This window comes from Corvus brachyrhynchos, unplaced genomic scaffold (genome assembly GCF_000691975.1).
Source record: "Corvus brachyrhynchos isolate BGI_N302 unplaced genomic scaffold, ASM69197v1 scaffold70, whole genome shotgun sequence".
In the NCBI taxonomy this organism is placed as follows: domain Eukaryota; kingdom Metazoa; phylum Chordata; class Aves; order Passeriformes; family Corvidae; genus Corvus; species Corvus brachyrhynchos.
The window spans coordinates 8,745,880-8,754,897 of record NW_008236217.1 but is presented as its reverse complement, the minus strand read 5'-3'; positions in this window follow the sequence as shown (position 1 = coordinate 8,754,897).

Below are 9,018 nucleotides of genomic sequence, written 5' to 3'. Positions count from 1 at the left end.
GGCCATGCGTTTACTGGCAACACCTCCAGCACTGAATGTAGGCTGCTCAGCCTCACCCTCACTTCCTCCTTGAAATTCTACCACCTTCACTAACTGTGTCAGATAGAACACCACTTCCTGCAACATCCTCACCTGCTCCCGCATTCCTCTGCTGGGATCTGCCCCGGTCCTGACCGCGCTGCACTGCAAAGTCATTGCACAGCCGTGCCCGGGAACTCTTAAACCTCACTTGGTTAACGTGCCTAAGAAAACCTTCTGGATGCCGTTCGTACATTTGAATGGGCAGATAGGAGGGGACCTGCAGAGGGACCCCTACATATGCCGATATCCATAAATATCTGCGTCCACAGCACAAGCAAGGTGAGAGAGGGAGATGGGGTTTGGTTGCAGCCAGCAGAATGGGACACGTGGTTCTCCCTGTGCTGCTTCTCTTGGAGGTGAGAGCTGTGCTGCCAAGTGAGGGCTGCCCAGGCTGAGGAGGTAAAGCTGGCTGCTGAAGATCTGAGCTCCGAGAAAAGGGAATAAAGAACAAAATCCAGGGTGGGATTTCAGAAGGTGGGATATCTGAGGAAATGTGTTTTGTGGCTTGAGGTTTGGCTTTGCATGTGAGTATCACAGACAGAAGCAGGCAGGGATGGATGGGAGTAAAACAGGGGAATACAGAGGAGGGAGAAGGGACTTACGCAATGTGGACCTTGGGTGCAGTCCTTCCTCCACACTGAAGGGCTCCTGTCCCATTGCCAGGCACAATCCTGAGTTTCAGGCTTGCTCTGTCAGGCCATGAACTGCCCTGCACTTTTTAATCAGAGCAGCTCTATTTGCAGACCCAAGAAATGGGCGTTGAGGGGATTCCTGTGCTTGGCTAAGACCCTGCTCTACTAGGCTCTGATCCCTGCCATCCCATCCCTAGAGGCGTCTCAGATGGAACAGCTGCTGGGTCAGAATTAGGAAGGATTTTTTCCTAGCCATAAGAGTCCCTCCATGGCTTTTCCCTCCAGTGAAGGAAATCCCACAAAGCAGGGACTTGGAGTGGGAATTGGAGCACCCTCTTGTCATGGTTTTGCCTCCAATTCATGCCAGATGAAGACTCCCTCCCCTGCCATTGTCCCAACACACCACCACGACTCACAGATAGAGGGAGGAATTACCTGTCAAAACCAGCTGAAGCTGCTTCCTTTTCTTCCGGAGTCTGAAACCTGCACCTTGGAGGCAGCCAGACATCAGGGACAAGAAGCAGATGCTGGGCTGAGAAAACAGGTAATGTTGCCTCTTCTCCTTCACCAAGAAGCCTTCTCCAGAGCAGAAACTCTTCCCTATGCAGAAGCCCGGAGAAATTCACCCCTTCCTGCTCACTCTAATTCCTCAAGAAAGGCAGAAAAGCAGCACAAACAAGCTGGAGAAAGACTGCAAACACCTCTGAGCTGCCGACTCAAATGATCATTCTCTTCAGCTCTTGCTCCGGGTCACCCTCTCCGCCTTACACACAGCACCAGCCCAGGGTCTCTAGGTTAAAACAAATGTTCTCCCCCATCCCACCCCCCTTGCTTTTCCAATTCCACCCCAGCCCACAACAAACAGCAGCTCGCTGGCCCTACAGCCATGTAACCCAACCCCAGCCATTGTTCCCCTTCCACAAGGTCTATATTTGACTTTGCAGCAGCACCGTGGCTGTGCGTGTGTGTGTGTACATGTGTGTGCACTCTCTGCACACACACACGCTCCAATATTTGTTCAGAGCCTCATTCCCCAGATGCCCGGGATTGCTTAGAAATAGCTTCCATGGGCAGTAGGTGTTTGTGCCTTCAGCGGGGAAGTGGAGGGGGCAGGCAGTAGAGAAGCAGGGAGGGGGTGAAAGTTGAAGGTAGAAAACCTCCTGGCTCTTTTCTCTCATTTTGCATCATCTTGATGCTCTGCCACACTGTGGAGCATGGCCAGGCTGGCAGACAACAACATGCACTCAACAGCAGAACTAATGGCATATCTGGGGAATGATGGAGAAAAGGACAAGCTGTGGTCTTGGTGAGTATATCCTGTGTTAGCGTGCCCCAAGTTTTGCTCTCTGGTGGCAAAAGTGCAGTTAAGCCTCCAAAAACTCTCAAAATCTTCCTAGGTCTGGTAGCTGAGAGCACTAGAAGTGCCACTGGGGAGGGAAGTACCCAATTCCCCTAGCCTGGCAGCTCTGCAAGGGGTGCCTCAGTGAATGGGAGTTGCCCTTGGATTCACCTTCCTATGTTCCAGTACTACTAAGAGTAGCCACTCTGGGCTACTCCAAGGTGTGTTTTCCCAAAGCCTCCAGGAATGCTGCCCAAGTCCAATGTCCCAGTCCCTGAGACCCCAAAGTCTCTGGGAATACTGCCTAGACTTGGCATGAGCTTCTTTCATTTGCTTCTTTTGTGACCTGCCAGGATATAAGGCAAAATGAGAAATAAGTGCAATCCAAATGAATGACAGGAAGGATTACTTTTATCCTAAACACTGATGATCCAGGGAACTCATTGCCACTGGGTAACAAGAAAAGGCATCCATTAAAAAAAACCTGACTAGACATTTATATAGACAATGAGAACAAATAGGAATGAACTCCAAAGAACTATAAACCCTCTTGCTCCAGGGCACTGAAGATGAGTTCTAGGCGATGGAATAAGGAGCAGCTTTCCACAAGGACAAGTTCTTCAGCAATTTTGTGCAGGGCAATGTTTGTACCTTTCCCTGAGCCATGCAGACCCAGCTCTGGGAGACAAAGGATGCTGGACATGGGTAGGCACCTTCTGTACACACCCACTGCACACATTTACCATCACTAAGGCCAAGGTGGGATGAACTGGGGGGGCGCCCCGGTGGTGCCTGTGAGATGTCCTGGAGAGGCAATTCCCGGGTGTTCAAATCCAAGTGTCAGCCTCCGTCCAAGCCTCTGATCATCAGCTTGCTTCTCCTCTCAGCTGCAGGGAGTCCCTCATCACCAGGGCTTCTGCTTCCTGAGCAGCACTCTCCACTGGCCTCCAGGCAGCTGCTCTGTTGGGTGATGCCTTTTCCTGGTCTTAAAATCAAGAATCATACATGGTTAGAAGGGGAAAAGGGATTTTACCTTGGTATTTATTTTAAGGATCCTTAGGTGTACACGTCCAGGTCATATGCATCGAGATGCACCCCGCCAAGTCTATCTCTGTCTCCCCCCCCAACACTGGGTATAACATTATAGGTTTTACTAATTAGCATATCTATCAAAGATTCCCCAATGAGAGGTTCAAGTGAGCCCCCCTCCCCAAAGAACCTTCCCCTGGATGGTTCTATCTTGATTTACAGAATGTGTTCTGGAGAGGACCTTGGGGTCTGGGGCACACTGATCCCTAGCTACAAAGCTTCTAAAATATTTAGTCTCTGAGCTTGACAAACAAGTCCAATAATGTAGGCAAAAAGCACTAGGAATACAGAAGTTGTAAAAAGGTATAACAGTGGTATAAAAGAAAAGGCAAAAATCTTCATGGCATCATGGGACTAGCTAAAATCTGACTGCCTGCTGGACTGCTCCACTAGAGCAGATCCTCTGAGTGTGGGAGACTGCATGTGTCTTTGTAATGGACTTGAATTGAGTACCTGACAGCCTTCAAACCTGCTCTGAGTAGCAGCAAAAGTAAGCTTAAGTCACATGTTATTTTGAGATACAGATTCCTCGAATCCGCCCTCAGTACTTCAATCCAAGACAAGACAAAGGTACCAGGGGAAAAAGAATTAAAAAAGAAAGATTAAACTCTAGAGGAAAAAGACTTAGACTTGAAGAGGGGGGGAAAGAGATTGAGGTATATCTGGAGGGCAGTTAGAGAAAAGAGGTTTTACCTGTGCCCCCACAGCTCAAAAGGCTGAGTAAACCCCCTTCAAAGAACCCCTGTAAGTTCCTGAGCAGGTGTAGGATCTTGTTTTGCCCTGTGATTTCTGGCTTCCCTCTGTGTGCATGTACAACAGCTAATGTCAGGGCTCTCCCAAGGGCACCGATTCAGGGGGTGTACCTGTTGCCCCCACCTGCCTCCTGCTGCCGGGAGGAGGTCTGGAAGGACTGGAGTGGGAAGGAGATGTCTGCCGGGCTTTCCCTTTGCTGGCACACACCCATGGGTGCCTCAAAGCCCATCTCCAGCTATGCAGTCTCCCTTTGCCTTTCCAGCTGGCAGCTCTAGCAACTAAACCTCTTAATCTCACCAGGAGCACACAAGCATTTAATGGGAGACTCTTGAAGCAAATCTTTTGTGCTTTCTCGGTGCTTGCCTCTGAGCTTGCTCCTGGGTGTTTACAGAGGATGGCATATCTTGGTGTTTGCAGTGAAACCTGGCAGGAGAGCTTGTTGCAGAGAATTTCAAGGTCATTTCATGAAACTATGGCCTGGGCTTAGAAAGACTTGAACCCCGCTGCAGAGGAGTCCATAATTAGCAGCCCCAGGGTATATGGATGCGTGTTGGGATGGAGGCTAATTGTAGACTGACTGTCTCCTTGGCCTTCAGCAGCTCCTGTGAAGCAGAGAAGCGGTGCGCTCAGCCAAGCACCAAGCGTGTCCTAGGGAAAGGTAATTCCTCCCCGGCCTGCCTGGACCCGTCCCTATAAACAACAGGAGCTGCATGGGGAGAGCAGTGCTGCAGATTTCATGAAAAAAAGAGGTCTCTGTGAGTTGGAGGTGCGTGCTAGGCACGCAGAAAGGCTCTTTGGGAGACAACGCACAGCCATGTGTTTCTATGTGAAAGAGCCCACGAGTCCCTGCTCTGCCTCAGAGGGCTTGGAGGATCAGCTACTCCCTCCCCGTTTGTGTACCGTGGCTAAGTGCCAACCCCCGCACCCCAGCGTGTGCTGCCCTCCCTGTGCACGCGGGCGAGCGCTGTGCCCAAACCTGGATGAAGCCCTGTCTACCTGCACACGCCAAGGAGAGCTGGTGTCACACCTAACCCTCTGCCACCTCCCCATGCATGCTCCAGTGAGACGTCCTCCCCCTTCCTCTGCACATACTTTTAACGCAGTTCATTTCAAATGCTTTATTAGCATGACAAGCTAAACAAGTTTTGATGAAGGGGAAGGGAGGCAGAGCCCCTTGAGTCTTGGTCTGAGGCTGACACAGTGACTGCAGCTTTGCTTCCGATGGGGTTTTGCCTTGCATTGGAGCAGCCATCCTTCCTGTCAGGCATATTCTCTCCACTCCTTCACCAAGGTAAATCATTGGCACAGGAGGGCCCTTCAGTCTCTGCTGCACAGCAGCACTCATGCCGGATTTAGCACCCAGTGGGGTGAAGACTTTACAGTGAGCTTTGGCAGGGCTCAAGGGAGGCTGCTAGGAGGAGAAACTGTGCAGTGCTGGGGCAGCTCCTTCTGTAGAGAGCTGACCTCAAGGAGCAGCAGTATCTGTGGTGTGGTCCCAGCTGGGAACGGAATTTTTGGGGAAAAAATACCCTGTATAAGGGCACAGCCGAATACGGTGTCCCTTGCAGAGCCCTTGAACTGTGCAGAGTAAGAGTTGGAGGCACCTGTACAGGGCTCAGTGCAAGAGCTGGGATCGTGGCATGGAGCTGGCAGTGACCAGAGAAATGAGTGGGATGCCACAAAGAAATGTTTGAGGTCAGAAAATCCCGATTTCAGCTGCCTGCCCCCAGGAGTGATGCAGCCAGCACAAAGTGAGTGCAAAGAGCACAAATACACCACTGCCAGGCTCTGCGCTCTGCACCTTACATCAAAATATTGCACCTGGCCAAGAGGCAAGAGCTCACTGTTGCTGCACAGTTTTGTGGCTAGTTAGAAATGGCCAGTAGGGGTCACTGATATATATTTATTTTATTCTATTTTTATACACACGCATTTATAATATATAGAAGACATGCACAGGCAGCAATTGTAATGGGCAAGTGTTGATGTGCAGTGTATTCTTCAAGCATATAGGCTGGGGGAAAGTGCCCCTATGTATGTCTGAAATACCAGTGTGAGCTGTAGGTCGTGCTCTGCTCAAACCCCATGATGACATGAAATCACCAAGCTGTGCCAAGCACCAGGATGCTGCAGTGGTGAATTTTTGTTGTTGCTCCCCAGTTCTGCTTTCATCTTCCATTTCATATTGCCAGAGGTGCTTTGAGAGAGATTTGAGAGATTCAGAGATTCAAGCTTCGAGGGCAGGATATTGCATCTGCTTGTTTTTCTGTGCAGTGCCCAGCACAACTACATCTCAACTATGCTGGATGCCTTTGGGCAGTCCCATAAGACAAACAGCATTTTGGGTTGGGATGGGTCAGCACTGTTTTGTTCTTTAGCCACCAATGCTGGGGAATGTGTCTGCTTGTGAAAAGACTCCAGTGGTTTTTTGAGTGTTGAATCTCTATTAAACTCAAAATTGAGTCCCAGCCCTCACTCTTACACAGTGGGATGGACTGAACTATACACGTGGGTATGTTGTTAGCAACTGTTTTATTGGCGGGTTGGTTGTATTTGTCTGGTAGGTGTATGCTCCAGGCATACTGGCAGAAGGTGTTTGGCTGTCCAATTCGGCATCCACAGACTTGTTTGACTGTCACAGGCTGGCAGTATTTCACTGATCTTATTGTTCCTGAAATGCTGTTAGTTTTGAGTGCTGAGCTCCTCTTGTATTGGCACATCCCAGAGTGAAAACTTTGCTCAAAATAAGACTCAGGTCTTTTGGTTTTGGTGGACTCAGCCCATCCATGAAACCTCTTTTGCCTCTGAGGGTTTCCCAGCTGGTATCTACTGGGGAATCCTCTGTGCAACTGGAGTTAGAGAAGTAGTGGAGCAGGCAAGTGTTTCCTAAGAGTCCCTTCAGCACTGCAGCATCCAAGTTGGAGAAAATGGGACTTCATACAAGTCTCAGGCAGGTGACAGCCTCCAAGTCAGCCACCAGGGCTTGTCCAGCACCTGCCATCTTCCCCACTTGACCAGATTTGATGGAAAACTTGAGAGGACCAAGCCTGCACTGCCTTCTTCTGGTGGGGAGACATTATTTCTGGCATCTCCTTTTTTGCTAGCCATGACTATAGGCACTTCAGAGGGATTTGTCCCTCCACAGGGTGGCACCTGCCCCTCCAGGGTTTCCTTTTATTCAGTTACAAGGGCCTATATAAAGTCCTGCCTGCTGGAAAGTATTTTGAAGAGATTCCTCCCTGCTCTTCACTAAGGGTCATAAATTCAGCTGGTATTTGAGAGAATCTCAAATGTACTTCCAGGACTGTTTGCTGAGGGCTTTACATCCGCCAGAGGCCCCTTAAAATAAAAGGATTATTGGGAGTTAAGTGTTAGATTACCTGGTGCTTGTTAATTGAACTTCAGAGGCTTTAGCGAGCAACTGGCTCTAGCAGGGAGCTGCACTTTGGTATTAATGGTGTTATATAAATGAATATAATGTAGCCTAACGTCATGCTTCTGCATCATGTCACATCTCTGGGCTCAGGGCAATGGTGAGTCCAGCTCACAAGCATACCGGATATGGGGAAAGGCAGGGTGGATGTATGTGGAGAGGAAGAAGGATTGGAAATCAAGGTCTTTGGGATCTGAGGAAAGAGCGTTTTTTGGCGCTCAGAGCAGGTGACTGGTGCTCAGCCAGCCCAAGTTGAGTTCCTGCTTCCCTTTGGCAGTCTGACCTTGAGATCTGATTTTGAGAAGAGTTGAGTTTAATAGAAGCAGTAAATGATGAGACCATCTGAAAATCAGCCTCTCTCCTTCCTGCATGGCTTATTTCACCTAGACTTGCAAAGAGCTTGAAGATCCTACTTGACAAGTCACTAAAAGAAAGCAAAGTACTCTAATCTTTGCTGCCATCAGTGCTCACCCTCGGAAACCTGAACAGACCACAACTGTGAAGGCTCCAGGGCAGCAAGGCCCGGTGGAAATGAGAAACCTCATCAGCTATGAAAATTTCATCAGCTGGCGCTGCGGAAGCAAGAATCTGGAAGTGCAGAGCAGATGGGCAGCCTGGATTCTTGGAGGCATTGTCCTTCTGCTTGTTATCTGACTCCAGCACAGGGAAGATTTGGAGAATTTATGGGGGCACAAGTACCGAAGGCTTTCTTGAAATATCCCTGGCTGACGCGTGGTGTGGTGCAGACGGCACTTGCTGGGCGCTCAGCAGACGTTTTTGCACAATATTCCCAAGGTCATGGAAGCGGTGTCCTGCTGAGCACCTGTCTTTTATTGTGTAAGAGAGGGGACCATTTGGGCAGAGTTTGCAGCACTGTGAGCCTGGTACTACTTGAATGTAAATCTGAAGGCTTTGTAAATGTAGTAGTACGTTGAAGAACATCATGTAAATTCTATCAGGACTTTTCTGAACCAGGCAAATTTCCTCTGAACTAGGCTTCATTATTTACTGTGTGAATCATCAGTTCATGAAATGTTTGTGAAAGAAAGGATAACAGGAAATGGAAGCAGGGAGTAAGTCAGTGCACTGGGCATGAGAAGCAATGGAAAAGGTACCTGTCTGAGCTCAGAGTTGAATAAATAGGGTGATTTGGTTAGAAATTAAAATGTACTGACTTTTCAAAGACCCACAACTAGAACAACACAGTGGAAGATTTTTCAAATGAATACCAAAGCACATTCCCAAATTGTGTCAGGGTTTGACTAGCTTTTGCCTGGTACACGCTGTCCTCAGCACCTCTCCTTTAGGAAGCAGACAGTTGTCCTTGGGGGGCTTTCAGGTGGATTTCTCCATTTACTACTCTACCCTTCTCCCTCCCTCTCCACCTGGTCCCACGGCTGGGTTTGTATTTCCCTAGTGACAGGCTGGGATAAGCCCCAGGCTGTTGGGTTGTTTCTCTTGACTAGCTTTTGCCTGGTACACGCTGTCCTCAGCACCTCTCCTTTAGGAAGCAGACAGTTGTCCTTGGGGGGCTTTCAGGTGGATTTCTCCATTTACTACTCTACCCTTCTCCCTCCCTCTCCACCTGGTCCCACGGCTGGGTTTGTATTTCCCTAGTGACAGGCTGGGATAAGCCCCAGGCTGTTGGGTTGTTTCTCAGAACACGGGGCAGGTGGGAAGGGGCAGGAGCC